General features: G+C 45.8%; 1 protein-coding gene across 2 annotated transcripts in view; it reads left to right on the forward strand.

Moving 5' to 3' along the window:
* Window positions 1–789: 789 nt before the first annotated feature.
* The window catches only part of PLPPR1 (phospholipid phosphatase related 1), a 141,036-nt gene continuing 122,263 nt past the window's right edge, over window positions 790–19,562 (forward strand). The window contains exon 1 of one of the 2 annotated variants that reach the window (XM_066614042.1): window positions 790–1,352. The gene's annotated coding sequence lies outside the window, so the exon portion shown is untranslated. Of the gene's footprint in view, window positions 1,353–2,448; window positions 2,504–19,562 lie in introns of those variants that run through there. The other variant, XM_066614043.1, reaches the window with a different exon arrangement.

The raw sequence follows: 19,562 nt of genomic DNA on the forward strand, positions 1-19,562 counted from the left end.
AGTCCCACTGTGTTTGATTAGGGCTCACTCCCAAGAAAGTGCGCATGAGATGTGGTGGAGGGGTGACCACAGGGTGACCAGATGCAATGGAGGACAGAGTGCCTATACCTTTATCCATTGTAAACAGTTGCACCTGCCCAAATCCTTTCTTCTAGACAGTGATTAAAGATACAGGCACTCTCCTCCATTGGATCTGGTCACCCTGGGTTAAGCAGAGGACTCTGGACCCAATCCTATCCAATTTTCCTGTGCTGGTGCAGCTGTGCCAATGGGTTATGCACTGCATCCTGTGGTGGGGAGGCAGTCACACTCCTTTAAGATATGGGATCATACCTTACTTTGTGGCTGCATTGTGGTTGCACAGGTGCTGGAAAGTTGCATAGGATCGGGCCCTCTGGCTGCAAGCCTATCCACACTTTCCTGGGAGTAAGCCATATTGACTATAATGGGACTTACTTCTGAGTAGACATGCATAGGCTTGGGCTCTCTGCTGCTGGGAACTGCAGGAGAGAGAGAGAAGAGAGGAACAGGCGCACCAAATCTCTCTGGTCGAGGAGAGGCGGAATGCAATCTACTAGCACTCTAGCCCCACGTTGGCTACAAGCAGTCGTACCTCATCATCAAGCCCAAGCGGGAAGGAAACAAGTCCAGGAGGAGGCAGGTGAGGGAGGAAGAGAGCAGCGCCTAGCAAGGCACGAGGAGATGCTGAGCAAACGAGAGAGAGAGACGGCGGTGGAGGGATACTGACCAGACCCTCCAGCCTGGGCTCACGACGCCACGCCTCCCCCTTCCCAGCCACAGGGCAGCTCCGCTCCTGCCTGCAGGACATAGGAGGGGGGAGAAGCGCAAAGGGAGCCTCGCTGCACGCCTGAGCGAGTGCCTGGTGTCTCCAGCCCTGCGCCTGCGCGATCCTCCTCCTTCCCCCACCTCCCATCATCATCATCATCAAACCTTTCCCCCTCTCCCCTCATTCCTCCCTTTTTTCCTACTAAGCAAATAGGAGATCGGAGAGTTTGTGGGCGACGAGAAGGTGGAGGATCAGATTCAGAATCAGGGGGGAAAGAGAGAGGAGGAGGAGGAGGAGGAAGAGGAAGGGTGGGGGGGGATAAACCCCCAGGAACTCCATCCATGCTTCTCCTCCAACTCTAAAATTAGACTCTCTCTCTCACTCAAACACACACACACACACACACACACACAGAGATCAACATCCTCATCATCCTCACTATGCACTGGATGGAGCTTGGATGGAGCTGCCTGCCTGGATATTGCTACTACTCCTAGCTTGGATAGCCGTGGCCGGTGGAAGGCTGGAAGGAGGACTAGGAGGCGCTGGAGGAAGAGCCCAGGAGGTGAGGCGAAGGACAGTCCGGGGGTGGCGGTGGTGGCTGCACGCGGCTGCTGGGAACCGGGGCTCGGCGCTGGGAGAGAGAGGCGGAGGCGGCTGATGGAGGCAGGCTGCTGCTGGGGAGGAGGGGAGATGCGCCCTTGGCTTCTCCTGCGGCAGCCGGCGCTGATCTGCCTTGTGGTCCCGCGAGGAAACTTTCTCTGTATTGGGGGGGCTCTCTCGCCTCTGTAGGGAGCGACACAAAGAGCCACCCGCTTGAGGGGGGACGGACTGCGGAGCCACTGCAGGCTTCCGAAAGGCGATGGCGAGAGAGCAGCGTGTGGACTTGTGTGGGTGTGGAGAGAGAGAGAGAGGGCACTTGGGACGCCTGAGCATGTCTGCCATGCGCCGTCTGTGGCTGTGGGTCTGCCTGGATGTCCAGGGGTGGGCTTGCCAACCTGCCATGTGCAAAGCAGCTGAAAGTGTGTGTGTGTGGGGGGGGGGCTTTTCTTCATCTGAGGGTCAAGGATCCCTGGGTTCCAGGGCATGAGAGCGCATGATACATCAGCCACTGTATTGATACACAGTGGTTTGGTTGGTGCTGGGTGGGTGAATACCAAGGAATGCCATGTCCGCTGCCTTGAGCTCCCACGATGGAAGAACAGGGTGAAATAAATCGACTGATGCCTGGGACCGTTGCATGGGCTGCCTTCCAGTGCAGGTGGGCGCATATCTGGATGCCGGGCATACCCCTGTGATTCCTTTGTGTGTACACTTGGCTCTCCATGTCTCATAATGCCTTGAGTGATGTGATTCATCTGCCGCCAAAGACCTGCTGAAAACAGAATGGGACGGGAAGCACCAGAGAATGAGAAACATGCCAAATCCAGCATGGAAGCGCATGGACTGGAGAAGTCCATATCAGTAAAGTTTTGCTGCGTATCTATTTCTGGCCCTGGAAGTGCCCCAAACTGCATGTCACCAGAGCAGTTGAGCAGCACTGCCCTTGTGAATGGGTGTGTTGCCCTCTCTGGTTCCAGCTGTTTTCTGTTGGGAAGCGTGAATGTGGCAATAGTAAGAGATTCAGGTGCTGGTTGATTTGGTGTCACCCAAGAGACTCTCTTCTCTGTGATCAGCAGATCAAGAGTGACCAGTGTGGCACTCTGTGCAAGAAGGGTAGGTACCGAGAAAAATTGTGGGTTTGTGGTTACTCTTTTGGAGGTCTCTTGTAGTGGGTGCTATGATCATTCAAGGTGATGTTCGCGACGCTGATGGATATTGAAAAGGAGCTGCTGAGATGTGGAGGGCAAGTCTGATATCTGCTTTGGGGGCAAACATTAGCTGAGGGTGATTTGTGGCAGGAAAGCAGGGAAGGAGGAAGGGTTAAATTTCCTGTGCACCATAGTCCTGATCTGGATCATGCCCTTCACAGTTGTTAAGCTTAAGTTGCCAGGTGAGTTTAAGATGTGTGATTTGTCAGTCAGGTGACAGATACCTACATACCAGTGGAAATATATGATCTCTTGGTTTATTTGCGGAGACACTTCCATCTGGCTTTCTAAAGGGTGTTTGTTTAGTCTTTCCTTTTCCTCCATCCTTCTAAATAGGAGAACAGTGTTGCTGAATCTTGCCTCTATTATCTTTGATGTTCCTATGGAAAACAGCATCCTTTAAGAAAATAAGGTGCGTTTGCACAAGCACTAAGGCGTCATTCCTATACTGAAAGGTGTCACAGTTCCAACAAGCCTGGAAGTTGGAACTGGAGCCCAGTTGAATGGGAGCTGATTGTGGTTGCTCTTCTGTGAAAGGAAGCTGCACTCTTATTTCTTCATGGTCTCTGGAAACAGCTTTGGAGGCTAAGCCTTGGCTCGGGTTAAGTCCTGGCAAATATGTTATCGGTTTACTATCTCCGGAAGTCTCTGGTTTTCACTTCTCCAGATGTGCTTAAAAATGACCTTTTCACTTATACAACATTGAAACACAACATTTTGTTTGCCACTGAAAGTATGTTTGACATGGAACCAGTTGTGACTCCCTCATGGCTGTGCATGATCTGCATAAGTGTTTCCAAACTCAAATTTGTCTACTCATTCACATTTTACCTGCTCCTATGTATATTTAAGAATCTTACGTAAATATCTGAAAAATGCCATGTGTGAATTAGTCTTCAGATCTAAATACCACAAGATGATTCAAGAAAGAGTGGAGTGGTGATCATGTAAAACTGCGGATAGTTCTCAGATCAGAACTAATTACTCTGACCTTTCAGGCAGAAACAGTGGAGTCAGTAGAACCGTGGCTGTACTCCTGCGCTGTAAGGCTGGCCCATCCATGAGGCCAACTTAAGACAGTTGCCTCAAGCAGCAGGTTTGCAGGGGTACTTATTGCCTGTCTCCGACCACCTTTGCCTCTTCTCTTCTTCACACTCTCTGGATTCAAAAAGAAAGAAGGGAACTGAGAAGGAAAGTGTGGAAAAGAGAAGAATGGTAAAGCAGCCATTTTTACCACTGTGCCATGGCACATTGGTGTGCCACGAGTGGACCACAGGTGTGCCACAGGGATTTGGGAAAAGATCATTTATTAGTAGGGCCGATGAGGAATGTGAGCCCTCCACTGGCAGTATGGTGAGCCTTGTCAATTGTGAAAAACAACAATTTTAGTGCCTTGTTAGTGTGCCATGAGATGAAAAAGGCTGAAAATTGCTGCGCTACAGTATGGTGGGAGAAGGAGGAGGAGCATCAGCTGGTATGCTGCACAGTAAAGGGGGGCATCATTTGGTGTGTTGCCTCAGGTGCCGGAAGACCTTGGGCTAGCTCTGCTCTGCTAGTTGCAAAGGATTGGATTAGTATTTTTTTTCCAGCATATACATACATTTGAGGCCAATGAGGGTGAAACAGGAGTAATTCAGTTGTAATGCAATAGTTAACACTGAAGTTCCCACCAGAAGAGGAGAGTAGAGAAAAAAGCACACATGACAGCAACCTTCGGATGCACTGTACTCCCTTAGAACTCCAGCAAAAGAGACGATTCTTCCACATTATTCTACGGTTTTCTGCCATCGTGGTTCTCTATAAATAGCAAACTTTTTAAATATCTACTATCAGAGCCTTACTGGATACATATAGGTGAGTCTTCAGCGTCCTTCAAAAAGGCAACCATATAGTAGGAGAATGTCCTGAATGACCAGAACAAAAGAAACAAAGTCCTTAGCTCTTCCTGGAAGAAAGGTGGATAATTTTACTATAAACGTTTTTTCCTTCCTCTTTTGTGTCTCCAGGCATCCCTTGATGTTCAGAGTAGTTTGTACTCCAGTAGTCAATAACACATGTTCACCTCCCCAAATCTGAAACACATCTTTAACTAAAGAATATTCTACAGAGATATATGCATGTTCCTACCGTCCTTGCAAATTTCTCATTGGATTTAAGATTCAAGGATAGGTTGACTAGAAGTTTGAAAGAGTTCATGTTTTCTTAAAGAGATGTGTTTTGTACTTCAAGGGAGCTCAGCTGGTGTAAAATAATTTGATATCATGGTGTTTCAGTTCAAAAGAATAAATCTGACCTATTTTTCCCACAACAAATAGAGTCTTAGGGCCCAATCCTATTTGGGGCTGGCCTGCGTAATGCAAGAACAGTAATGCAGCATCGATTGCACACTGCAGGCCGTCCAGGAACCAGTTTGGATGGGAGAGGTAAGTAAAGAAATTTTTTATTTGCTTCCTCTACCATTCCCTGGTTCTCTGTGGGCCTACTCAGATCTATGCAAGTTGTATATTTGGTAGGGTAAAGGGAGTATGTCGGTTCCAGGATGGGAGCTCTGGATCTCATGGACACTGCTGCCACCACCGAGAGCCACCCCTATCCTTCTCCTGATCGGCCCCCAGCCTGGGCCGATCTCCGTCGTAAGCTGTCCTAATTTTCCACCACCACCACATTACCTGCTCTGATGGCTAGTCTGCCGCCTGCCACTACTAGTGTGGGGCTTACTGGCTACTATGTCATCATCTGGGACCACACACTGTTAGAACATAAGAACAGCCCCACTGGATCAGGCCATAGGCCCATCTAGTCCAGCTTCCTGTATCTCACAGCGGCCCACCAAATGCCCCAGGGAGCACACCAGATAACAAGAGACCTTATTCTGGTGCCCTCCCTTGTATCTGGCATTCTGACATAACCATGTCAGAAAAGAACATATGTTAGAACAGATGTAGCAATGCAGTATCCAACACATTGCACTGATAGGATTGGGCTGTTGGGGGCCAAACTGCTCTCATCAAGAGCTGGCACTGCCGTGTGGCATGCATAAAAGGGAACCAATAGCAATGGTGGCACCCAGTGCCCTATTGGGGTGGGTTTGAGGCATCAGAATGGGTACCTGTATAGGACTTTGCCCCAGCAGTCTGGTGCTGGCACTGAGACATGCCTGAAATTCCTTTAGTCCACTGTTTCCCAACCTGTGGTCTGTGAGACCTTGAAAAGTGGTCTGCAAGGTCTCAGGGGAAAAAAATCACCTTTGATCACTTCCAGTGTCTTGCTGAGCAAGTAATCTCCAGCAAAGACCACCAAAGAGGGTGGAGACTGCCCGCAGTTACAACCACTTGTCAACTGTGCCTGTGGGCAGTTCATTCTCTGTCCTCCCTGATACTCTGTAGAGGAGTGCTTGGGAAACAGACCACTGGAGAGGCAGAGGCCAAACCACTCACAGCCATATGTGGTCCACAATGATTCCAATTTTTGTCTCAGTGGTCCACAGTCTCCTAAAGGTTGGGAACCACTGCTTTAGTCTAAATCCAGAGGGGAGAAATTAGCCAGTCTGATTTGAAAACTCTCTTCCCAGCCTCAGAGATGGTGATCAACTAAAACTAGAATCCTGAGTCCAAAGTTTATCTCCGCATTTACCTTTCCCTATCCTGCTTCAGTCATTGGGCCTTTTAAAAAAAAATTCCTGCTGGCTAGACCATGGTGATGATAGTAATTTATCACAAGACTGTGTGCCATGGCTGTGCTTCCAGCAAGAGAAAAATGTACAGTTGTTCATCATATAGGGCAGGATAACCTCTAACTATGGAGGACTAGTGGCAGAACTCTATGTCTTACCCAGTTATGCAAATCTAGCAGATTATCTTGTAACTGTGGCTATCAAGAAGAGCTTGAAAGTATATGTGCAGCATTTGGTTAGGAGCCATAGTGGGGCTAGTTAGAACTTCTGATAGTCAGGAGATGGAGTCTTAGTGCCTTTTATCACTTCCTGTCCTTCATGCCCAATGGCCGCAAATAGTTTATGCAGAATAAACAAATACTGTGCACATGATGTGCACATAATTTGAGTAATTTATATACAATGGGGAAGCTGTCATTGCAAAAAAATTTCGGCGCAGAGTACACACAAGGGGCTGCTGGGATGTGTTTGGAAGGATAGCAGTTATGGAAAACTATGTATGTAGATGACTTTGTGTTCTCCTATCTTTGTATATGACTGTTGCCAATTTGGGGGGGGGGGGACATGGCTGGAGAGAACCCCAAATTGTGCCAGGCTCTATATTTTCATATAGTTCTTCTTCTGACAAATCTCTGATGGGTCCTGATCTGCCATTTAGGATTAACTGTCCTGAAGCCTTCTGGGTTCTGTGGAAATTCAATATGTCAGCAATTAACATTTTGCTCTTGTCCAAGTCATGAGTGAAATATGCCACTTGTTTCCTCATCCCCATTTGCCCCCTGGTCAAAGAGGGAGACATGCATCATGGACCATTTGGCTGTCAGAATTGGACATATTTATTTTATTTATATCCTACCCTTCCTCCACATTGCTTGAGGCAATGTCTATGAGTTGCTTTCCTATGTTATTCTCACAACCCTGTGCGGTATGTTGGCTGAGAGACAATCAGATCAGAGAAAAGCAGGTACTTTGCACCATGTGGTAGTGAATACCAGAGGTTAATTATGTAAGAGGTGGTTATGTACACTGGTTTAGATGACTTTTAAAAAGGGTTCAACAAGTGGCGATCTACTAAGGGCTGTAGATTAACCATGATATCAAAGCAAAGCCTCCATGTACAAGGGCAGTATATCACTCAATCAGGGATGGGCCAAGACTGAGATGACTTGGACTCAAGTAACAAAAACTAGAATTTTTTGCAACTTGTACGGACTTGAGGCACATGTGTCTCTTCAGCCCGGAACTAACTCATGACTCTTGTCTTTTATCAAAATGAGTTTTGACTCATGGACTCAAGTTTCTTCCCTTCAGTCTTTCAGCCTGCCAGTCCACTGTGTATCTCTATGTGCTTTTTTACCTTTTTTTCCACTGCTTCTGCAGTGACCAGACCTCATGGGCAATGTGGAAACCTCATTCAAAGTGGGGGCGTAATGAGGGGACACCAGAGGAGAGGGTGTTGGGGGAGGGAAGGAGGGAGGAAGACTGCATGAGACTGGGGGGAGGAACCAGAGGAAGGTGAGGGCAGCCAGGACATGGGAGGATGGGTAGTTGAAGTGAAGGACTTCAGCACATTGCTAATGGCCAGCAGATAGGATGGGAACATCTGGGGAGTGTTAAATGAGAACTGTGACACACACATAACCCACCAACGCCTCCATGTTTTCTGTAGATTGGCAGTTATGCCTGATCCCAACCCCATTCCCTGAGCAGCGCAGAGCGGCTTCAAGCCGCTCCATTCTCCTCGGACTTGTGTGTCACCTCCTGAGATGGCGCAGGTCAGAGGAGATCCATTGGGGCTGTGGTGGCTTACCCAGGGGTTTCCCCTTACCTCTGGCTGAGCCAGTTCTGGCCCCAATCTTGCGCTGGATACAATGCAGGCCTCCTGGCCTGCCTGTATCAGTATAAGATAGGATTGCGCTGTTCCTTCTTCAACTGAATGCAGTGGGAGTCAGGCCCAGCCCATCCATGAGACCAACTGAAGCGGTCACCTCTGGCAGCAGATTGATGGGTAGTGCCCATCTCTGTCCACTTTCTTGCCTCTGTGGCTCTCTTCTCCTTCCACTCCTTGGATTGGAAAAAGGTGAACAGAGACAAAGAAGAAATGTGGGGGGGGGGAGAGAGAACTGAGCTAGAACACTGGAGAGTGGGGGGAGCAGAGGCTGACACATTATCAGGTAAAGGGGAAGCATTTGGCATGTCTCCCCAGATGTCAGGGGTTCCTGGGCCAGTCCTGGCTGAACTAGATCCAGCAAAGGTGGCTTTTGTGTTCTTGTCTTGTTAGCACAAGAGCACATCAGGGAAAAGTCTAGCCAAGGACCTTTCTTCCTGACATGTGGTGTTGTTTTTTTTTTAAATTGGTGGAAAAATGAGTAACTTGTGTGTGTATGGGGGAAATTCAATAGGAACCCCCCCTCCCCAAGCTGACTGAATGAGTTCAGAAAGAATGGCACTCCCTGATTTTACCTATGCTAAATTTCTTTTAAGAACTTGATTGCAGTACAATCTTATGCATGTTTACTGAGAAGTAAGTCTCAGTAAATTGAATAGGACTTGCTTTCGAGTGAGTATGTACGTGATTGAAGCCTTACAGCCCAATCCGCTGCAGTTCCCCACATGACAATGCAGTGGCACCAATGCAGAGTCTGCTGCATCTCATGGGGGAGTTTTGGCCATAGGAGGCCTCTTTGGGATATGGGAATATTTGTTCCTTTGCCCCAGGGTAAGCCCATGCAGGCCCAGTGAGTCAAGTCAGACCTGCACCAGCAATATCTCTGGCACACATAAAGGCAGATCATGCCCAGGAAAGGGGACAGAATTCAGAGGAGGCTGCTGCCACTGAACCTGCCTCCTTCCTGGGCCCAAACTGCCCTCCTTCCCTTCTGTCACCACTCTGATTTGCCCACTCCCCATTCCGATCCCCCCTTCCCTGTCTTCCTCTCAGCCCCTGTGCCGCCTTACCTGAGATGGCAGGCGTCTGGTGTCCATCACAAAGAGAACCTTGCTACTTGCTGCTTCTGGTGGCAGCCAGGATGTGCTCTTCAGTGGAATCGCACTTGCAATAGCTGCAAAGTGTGTTACACATAAACACACCCTTAAGATTGGGCCCTCAGTCTCATGGAGCAAGATTTCACCCATGTGGCTCAGGAGATATTGAAGAGTTTGCTTACTGTATAGTTTTGTAATGTAACATAATAATACCTAACATTTCTATAGCACTTTCTGCATCATGTTGATGTTGTCCATACAACAACCCTGTAAACTAAACATTGCAGCCTCAATATTGCAGCTGGGGAGCTCACAGAGAGTGGCTTGACTAAGGCCATCTTGGCAGTTCATCACAGAGACAAAATTACTAGGGACTTTCTGATTTCCACTTTCCAGATTCCAACAGTGAATCTGTTATCCACTAAACTGCATCAATGCAGTTTTGTTTTGTTGCTGTTTATATCTTCTAGAGAGGAATTCTTTGGTCTTTTCTCCCCCACCTTTGGCCAGAATAATAGGCTGGACATTGTTGTACAGGTCACAGTAGTTATCCTGTTGTAAAAGTAGATTAGCTAAGTATCACAGATAAATGTATCACTTTGGAATTGGCCCCACTGGTTGGACCACCAAGTGTTGATTCTAAGTCTAAATTTGGTGTTCACAGCTCAGTTGAGAGAGGATTCTGAGGACAAAGCACCTTGAATGGACCCAAAAGCAAGCTGGCAACTGGTACAGCTGGTACATGGCAGGTTAAATATGTGACCATCTCCCAGAACTGGTTAGGAGGCCTGCAGCAGCATTTTGAAATGCAGTGTCAGTACTTCAATGTTCTGTCTATACTATCTTGGGGAGGCTTTTCACTTTGTAAGTGCTTAACTAATTAGCTGATTCTGCGGTAAAATGTGGAGCATGCCTTCTTGACTATCTCTGAGGACTTAACTTTCCCCCTTTAATTTGGACCAAAAGGACTTGCTGTCTTGGAAGTCTGACTTCCTAGACTCCCAACTGCCTTGCCCCAGCTGACCTGAGAATCATAGGAGACTTCCTGTGGAAGTTCTCCTTTCTCAGGAAAGGAGAGCTGACCTGAGAATCCATAGGAGACAAAATTTGATAAGGCTTCGGAAAAAATTATAGGGCCTTGGGTTTCTTCCTTTCTAATAGGTTCTTTAGTGTTTCCCCGGAGTCCAGCTGTGATAAGATGGATGGCGTGTCCTGTTCTTTAAAATAAAATTCTGTTTGTTTTATGATGTACTGAGTAAGGCTCCTGGATTTCTGAGGGTAGACGAGACAATCTGCCTCCTACCTAGTTCTCTGCTTAGAGAAGTGGTGGGCAGAGGGAGCAGAGACCAGATGGCAAAACTGCTGGCAATCTACATGCAGCACAAAGACACTGGGGAAGGGAAATTCAATAAATTAGAGCTCACCCTGTCCATATAATCATTTTTTAAAAGATCAAGTAGACTCCTGCTCAGTGCACCTTGAAGCAAAACATAACAATGTTTATAGCTTTTATAGATTAAGGTGGCTCACTGCTAGATCTAGTTATTTCTATGCCTTGAGCAGGGTTACAATTCTGCTCACCCCTAGACCAGCACTATGGAAAGATGGATGTGGAAAACTAATGAGACCCCTGGCCTCAGTGGATTCCCAGTGGAATCTCATAAGGAATCCAAGCATGTGCTCCTCACAGACTCATCTTTTCCATAAAATTTTGCTCCAAATGGAGGCCTCATAGCTGTGGAGTGATGCCAAGGTTATGTTTATTCCAAAAGAAGTGACAGGGTTGGCTACTCCTTTAGGCTAATATCACAGATCAATCAAGAGTCTTCATAGCCATTTGTACAAATGGACTGAGGTCCCAATCCCGTCCAACTTTCTAGCACTGGTGCAGCAACAATGCAGCCTCAAGGTAAGGGAGCAAACATTCCCTTTATCTTGAGGAGGCCTCTGTGACTGCCTCCCCACCACAGGATGCAGTGCATGCCCCATTGGCACAGCTGCATCAACATTGGAAAATTGGATAGGATTGGGCCCTGAGGCTGTAATCCTCAGTCGATAGGGATAAACCCCACTGAATGCAAGGGAACTTACTTCTGAGTAGACATGCACAGCATTGGACTGTGAATAATCTCCAGGCCCACTAGAGCAATCCTGTCCAAATTGACTTATCTCAGGATACCACCGGGTTGACATGTGCCTCAAATATCGTTCACACGGCAGATAGACAAGCACCTACTGGCCATCTTGGTTTTGAACAATGAAAAAAACAGTTTCAAATTTTGCCAGTTTGAGTGACTGTGAGCCCAATCCTTTCCATTCCCCCCCCCCCCCCCACTGGTGCAGCTGTGGCAAAAAAATTGACTTTGGAGGGGAAAGAATTGGGAGACTTTGAAGGGGAAAGGGGAATTATTTTTGCCTAACCCCTCCATAAACGTCCTGCTCCATAATGGGTCTCCTTGGACCTGCACCAGCTCTGTAGCTGGCACAAGGAAAGAAAGGGGGTGGGGGGGGGGCTTGCAAAATTGGGAATAGAATCTGGTATACCCCATTGCCACCAGAGAATAACTTTGCCATGCCTGTAAATAACTTTGATTTTGACTTCATTAATACCAATGTGTCCTAGACAAAGCTGGCTACTGTTTCCAGTGCTGCAAGGATCTGTCATGTGAGGGTGGCAGGGTGGACTCACTGGAAACCTTCCAAAAGTGCCATCGCCATGACTGTGAGTGCACAAGCATTTGCGATCCACGTGCTCTAGCCACTTTTCAGAGTGCATGGGTTGTGAGTGCTTGCACACTTCACATGGTGGTACCAGTGGTGGTGCTTTTCAAAGGACCCTGGTGAGGCAGTTCTGCCTCACTTGCCGTCCCCCCTCTGCACGTCCCTGCAGTGCTGTATATCTTGGCAGTGAAAGGAGGTCTAAGCTGTCACTTTGTGGAGGGACTATATTGATCAAACAGAATGTAAAGTAGGCATATTTGCCAATGACATGACACTATGCCTTTCAAATTGTGCCTTAAACCTCCCCCAAATTACCTTTCCTGAAAATGTTACCAACACCTTGAGCCGTACTATAACTCTGAGCTAATAAGCATTAATTAACCTCCTGATCATTAACCATGACTCAAGTGCATTGTCCTTTATAGACCACTTGTCAAGAGAAGCTAAGTTGCACCCTCTCGACTTTTGTTACACATCTGCTCAACCCTGATCTCACTCGATGGGAAAAGCACCAATGGATGTAGATTGCTTTACATTGCAAGTACTGTCCGCTAAATGTTTTGATATGAAAATACCAAAGAGACAGGCATATGACTGAATGCCTTCTCATAAAAGCTACCTTTTTCACCAGGAACCAGAAAAAACCCCTTGAGCCTTACAAACAGCAATGGCTGCATCCGATTTGAGAGGTGATAATTTGAGATGCGACAAACTTACCCAGCCAATTCACATGTCCAGAATCCCTGTCCTAAGAAAGAACACAATTGGTTTGCTTTTATCACATAAGTCAAGTGGAGTCCAAACCAGGGAATGACCACATAACATTTCTGCCAAATAGAGCAAGGTATATCTAATCTGAGCTAAATATATCTCATATTTTAATTCCTTCACCTCTCCTTTTCTGACTCCTTTCCCTTTTAATCCTGCAAGACAGGAGGTAATTTCTCCTTTTCAAAAAACTGAAACTCAGTGATTATTTATATATTCAACAGTCTTTTTCTCTTTTTTCTTTGAACTCCTTGCCTTCATTTGAATTCATTTTAGAGTGTATCTTAAAACAATTCAATAAAACTCAGGCTGCAATCCTATACCTACCTACCCGGGAGCAAGTGCCACTTAAATCCATGAGGCTTACTTCTGAGTAGACATGCCTAGGAGAGGGCTGCTGCCAATTTTTTAACAAACAATGATGGACCTTTCAGGGTACTCTTGTGAATTTCCAAGTTCTCACCACTCAGTCTGACTGCTCCTACTTGGAAACTGCTGGGAAAACGACTGCTAGCTACTGCAGCATGTCCCCGACTTCCTCCTCTTTGCCCCATCAGTAATAATGGCTGGATGTCCTTTACCACCTTAGACTGCAAGCTGTTGCCCTCACTAACTCTCCCAACAAGTGGGTGTCTGGCATTCCATCTGCCATTTTGAAAACTATACCAGAAAACACGATGTGATTCAACACACTATCAATATATAATATTACGCTCATCTCACACACCACCTGTCAAGGTTACGTTACTGAAGGACCTTTTCTTTTCTGAAAATGAATAAGAGGTATATGGATTGGCGGGGCTGGCCATCCATGAAGCCAGCTGACATGGGCTGCATCAAGAGCAGCTTGAGGGGAGTCCAAGGGTGCAGGGGGTTAGGGTTGCCTTTCAACCAGAGTCTGCCACTACCACCACCACTGCCCCCTTCCTCCAGTCCACTACCAGTGCAAGCTGCAATTACCTTCTTGTCACTTGCTCATTGGAGAAACAGATTGTTCCCCTACTTGCTGTGCTCCTCATGTGCTGTCATCAACCCTGGAAACACAAAACTTCTGGTTTTCTTTACAGGGACAGCGTCACTGTTCTCTGCTGTTCCAGCAGCACTCAAACGCGCGGCCGCTGCATTACAAAAATGTAGTCCCCCATTTGGACCGCATCTTACCATCCCGCCCCTGCACCGTGTGAAGTCCTCCATGATCGGAGGGCAGGGATGCTCTGGGCAGTTGCAACTGCAGCCTAGTGTCCCAGAAGGCCGTGTGACAGGATATCCGGGCAGACACAACTGCCCAGAGTATCCCTGTCCCCTGAACATGAAGGACATCGCATGGTGCCTGGGTGGAATGATAAGGGCAACTCACTGGGCTGACTGATCCACCTGAACTGTGGATTGAGCCCCCAGACCAGGATTCAAGTGCTATAAATGAACAGGTTTGTCCCAGGTTTGATGACAGCACATAAGAAGCATGGTAAGGGTTTTTTCTTTTGTAGCGCAGAGGTGGTGGACCCAAGACCGCACTGGACGGTGTTCCAGATCACTCCACTCCTGTGGATTGCCCTAGCTATAGGATAGTAAAACAGGATAGCAGCATCTTGGGAAGGTGCAACTGGGAATAGAAAGGAATTTCTTCATTAGTAGGGAATGGAGAACTCATTTGCCCAAGTAGTTTATGCAGTGGCATTTTTCCCTTATCTGCATGATGAACTGCAGCTATCGTTTTATTGCTTGATTGTGTCAAATTGTTATCGTGGTGGATCTGCTATCATAGATCATGCTTTTTTTTATCATGTCAGCTTGCTACCAAATAAGAGGAGGCAGGCTAGGATGCGATACGGAATAGCAATCCGTGATAATGTGTCTTGGATAATGGCTTTACAAAATGAAGCAATCAGTTGATACTTGCTGTTTTATCATGTGGTGATATGTAGGATCCATCTTGTAAAATGATTGTGTAGGTTGGTCCTGAAAAACGAATGCACAAGTCGCAATAATGAAAACACATTTGCCCTACAGGGGGTTCAAATGATAGCGGGCTTTGCTTTTCTGATTTGCCTACGGATAGCTGTGGAAATGTTGGCTAGTGAGAAGGTTTATGCGGAGTGCTGAAAATTAAGCGTGCCTTGTGCTTTGGAGTGATCAGCAGTCTAAACCAGGGATGACAGAGAGTGAGGAAGTGGACACACAGTTTTGGTATTGGTTTATGATTTTAAGTGGAATGGAATATGGGAATGCTTGATGGTATTGCAGGCAGGGCAGGTGCAAAAAGCATTCTCTGGCTCTGTTGCATTCAGCTGTATTTATTTCTTGCATATTGAGGTTAGCTGTCATGGACTGGTAAGCTTGGCCAAGGGAGGCACAATGGCATTTTTTTCTCCTTAGCAGCCCTGGTATCTCCTTTCCAGATGTTGCTTTTGAAAGCATTGTTTGCCTTCTCACTGTAATCCTTGTGAAGCTTTTCATTCTAAGAAGATAATTCAGCAAGCAGCTAAAGGGTTTGATGCTAAGTGACCCGTGTTCCCATTGATTCTTCCTGCTGAAAAGGGGGTTGGAAAAAAAATTAGACCCACAGTGATCTATTTACTCTGTAAAAGAACTGACTGAATTTAAAATAAATGCTTGGTATGGCTATTTTGGGTTCTCCTCGTCCTCTTGACTTTTTGATAAGCATACCTTTGTCAACTTATTCTTTTCAGTTTTTCTTGTGGGAGGAGGGTAGAGCTGGCTTTTTGGCAGAGTACAGTCCCCAAATGGAACATTAGGATAAAGAACTGCAGTCCGAAAAGAGAGAGAGAGCACCCAATTCTAGGCATGTCCACTCAGAAGTAAGTCCCACTGGGATCAATGGGGCTTACTCCCTGTAGGTTCATAGCCAGACTCACAGAACCGAATCTCAGTGCTCACTTGGAAAATGAAGAATCTCAATAACAAATTATTTCATATCCAAAGAGAAGACCGTTCTGACCTGGCTCACAGTACTGGCTCCCTAGAATATGGTCAAGATAAGAAAGGAAAGGGTGCACTCTGGATTTTCTGTAAAGAACTCACAATGCTGCTGGGAGCACCCTTGGATCGTCTTCTGAGTTTCAGGAGATGGGCTGGTTTTTGCCCATCTCACCTTCCCCTTGCAGCCCCCACCTCCACCATTGGCTGGCAGGGCTGCAGAGGAAAGGGGAGTTTGGCAAAAAGACTCTCCCCCTTGTGGCAATGGAGGTTCTTCTACAAACAGGGGAAAAAAATCTTAGAATAGATCCATTTTGAGGTTTGTGTGAGTGAGTGAGTGAGTGAGTGAGAGAGAGAGAGAGAGAGAGAGAGAGAGAGAGTTTCCACTTCTTTGAAGGCATTTTTGGTTAAAATGCTCTCATGCTGAAAGAAGTTAACCAAATTTTGTTTTTAAGGTCAACACGGGGCAAATATAAGTGACCATTTAATTGACTGATTTATCTAAAATTGTATCCCACTTTTCAGTTGTCCGAAGTGGCTGACAATGAACAATAGTGAATGCAAAATTACAATGTAAAACTATGACAGTTATAAAAAATTGAGTTGCGTAACAGCAGGTCAGATGAAAAATAAATGCATCAGCCATCAAAAATGGTAAAACACCAGATGGGATAACAAAACAATCTATGCAAAAGTTCTTGGCAGATAAAAGAAGTTTACTGTTCACTTAAGAAAAAAAGCAAATAAAAAAGCTCTACAGGCACGGACAAATTTTTTAAAAAATGTGTTTTTAAAGTAACAAGTCACTGCATTAAATGGCAGATTTTAATGATGTTGTTCAGCTTACCAAGATATACAAATTGGCCAAGTATGGATTCAGATAACCATTGAAGAAAAATGGTACCTTATCTCTTTCTAAATGGTCATTTGCTCTTAGCCTGGAACTGGACATGGCAAACAACACCAGTGGCTGCTACCCCAAATGGTGGTTATGGGCCTATATCTCTCTCCCTATCTGTAATTCAAAAAGTGCAAATTTGAACAATGTTGTGCATTTCCCATTAGAATGAGGGAAAGAATAACATGGAGCCAGGAGCAGGGAATAGCCACAACATTGTGATGTCAAGATAGAGGTAAGTTGTGCTAGACATTACAGAGTGGCAGGGGGCAGAAGACACAGTTGTCATATTTGGCAGTAGCAAAGTTTGTGTCCTAAATGTCTCACAGCCCATTCCTATGCACACTTTCCTGGGAGTAAGCCCCATTGACTATAATGGGACATACTTCTGAGTAGACATGCATAATAATAATAATAATAATAATAATACAGGTATTTATATACCGCCTTTCTTGGTCTTTATTCAAGACTTTATTCAAGGCGGTTTATATAGGCAGGCTAATTTAAATCCCCGGAGGGATTTTTACAATTGAAAGAGGGCTCTGTCTTCCAAGAGCCACAACAATTCAGATGTTTCATTCTGACCTGGCCTCCATCCTCCCACGCTCAGAGCAGATGGAAATAGCTCGGCTCAGCTTGTCAGCTGCTTCAAGGTTGCACGGTGCCGGTGGCCTCGAACTGGCGACCTTGTGGATGTTATCTTCAGGCAAATGGAGGCTCTACCCTCTAGACCAGACCTCCTGCCCAGACCAGACATGCATAGGATTGGCCTGTCACTCTGGACTGATGTAAAGCATTTTTTTTAATCAACTGCAGAATGCATCATACTTTCACTAGTTTTCCTTCTAAATTTCTGCTTCCTATGTGTTCTTTGATGCCAAGTGCAAACAAAAAGGCTACAAATATACCAAATTTTGCTCTTTCAGTACCTTCATAATGAGTGTCGGACTGGCAACTGGCTTGCCCATGATGTCTCCTGTCAACAATAACAATGAGGCTTGCAGATGTGCTTCCTCTGGGGAAGAAAGGTATTCAGGTCCATGTGGTTTGTTTTTTTTTTTAAATGTGCATTTGAATTTTCACAAATGCATGCCGTAGATTTATTCTGGGGTTCTCCCTGGAGAGGCAAAGTAATTTCCTTCATTCCAATGGTGCTTATGGCAAGGGCTGGTGCGTTTATATTGAACAGTCTGGAGCGCTATCTTATTACGCTTTCTGATTTGTCCTGTGCAGCTGAGATTTTGCATGTTATGTTAAAAACAATGCGTCGTAAATACTGAATATATAATTACTGGGGGGGGGGAGTGTAGATTGCTGAAGTTCTGATCAGTTCCCTTTATAAGTATAGAATTCCATCATTATTCTCAGCACCTAACCAACACAAGAAGCCGCTTCCAAGCAGGCCCATTTGCGTAAATGATGTAGTAATCAATCTGAAGTACCCAGCCTAAGGCGGGCTGGATACAAAAATGCAAATCAGAGCCTTCCACATGATAACAAATGTACTCGGGTAGATGAATGCTTACTTTTGATTCTTTGAATGTCTGATAAAAGTTAACCGTCATTTCTCTGGGCTGAAACAAAAGACTTTTAGATTACCGTTACAGAAAAAATAGATTAGAGCCTTGTTTTTCATATATTCTTTAAGCAAAGAAGCCCTTCAGTTTTTGAAAGTTTTAGGGCCAACAAGAGAGATGGTACATGCAAATGAGTGTAATGCATTGGCGTCACTAGGGTGTGCATCGCCCGGTGTGGGAGGCCAGTGCATCACCTCCATGATGGACCTTCTCCCATGCACTGGGCAGGGCAATGCCCTGGGTGCTAGGCGTAGTGAATCACCATCACCTTAACCCACAGTTTTTGGGTTTTTTTTTTTTTTTTGCTGTAACATTTGATAGAATACAGGTATTTAAATGTGGTTTGTTTCATTGCATTCTGCCTGAAATTATGCATCAAGTGATATATAATGTGATGGTATTATTCGACAATCCCAAGATTTTAAAACTTTTGCCCAGTAGTGGTGTCACCGTCCAGTGCGGCCCACACCCCCTGCACCCTCTTAGCGACGCCACTGGTGTCATGTTACCATTGTCTCCCTTTTTAGCCAGGAAAAGTTAGTGCAGAGGAGTGATGGGAACTGGAGAGTTGGTGGTTGTGGAGGATAAGATGCTGACCCTTTTCCCTGTTCCAAATGGTTGGGAGCTGCTTGTGCTCAGGTATCAGAATGCTGTTAAGGCACAGGTGGGGGCACAGTGTGCAGTATCAGCCTTTGTGATTGGTGGACAAATGAAGCCTCTGGATTGGCTAGGACTAGTATCAATAGTAGGAGCCTGACCTTCTTCCCTGCCTAGTTAGACAAGGGCTGCATCCTATTTGCTTGAGCATCCACAGTTCAGACCCCTGACCTTGTCGACACCGGCCTGAAGAAGGTCTGGATGCACTCCCCAGGTCTGGATTTGAGCCATATGTGCTGATAAACAAAAACAGAGGAAAGCAAGGGCTGTTGTGTCAATGTGTATACAAAGCTGACAGAACATTTAGATGCCACAGCACATTCAGTCGAGCATGCTTGTAAAATATTTGCAGATGAAAAAGATTTTATTTCCTCGTGTATTATAAATTGCAATTGATTTTTTTCTTTTTTCACTTTAGAAAGCATTTTTATGCATTTTAAAAAATAAACTTTCTGAGGGTTCTACTCCATCCTCTCCATCACCCAGGCTAGCATCATTGCGCTTATTTTACTTGATGCAATGGAACCACTCATTGCAATTAGCTGGCAAGCCAGTGGCATGAACAAGCTGCTTCAGCGGAGTTCAGTAACTGGCACCTTCAATTAAAGAAACTTGGAAGCCTTAATTTCAAAATGCACATTTCCTTTCCACCTAGGAAACACATTTTTGCATTTCAACGGTTCTGGAAATGTACTTTCCCCAATGTGTTATTGAGTGTGGCTCCAAAATACTATAATTTTTAGAATCT

The sequence above is a fragment of the Tiliqua scincoides genome, chromosome 2 (assembly GCF_035046505.1).
Source record: "Tiliqua scincoides isolate rTilSci1 chromosome 2, rTilSci1.hap2, whole genome shotgun sequence".
Classification (NCBI taxonomy): Eukaryota; Metazoa; Chordata; class Lepidosauria; order Squamata; family Scincidae; genus Tiliqua; species Tiliqua scincoides.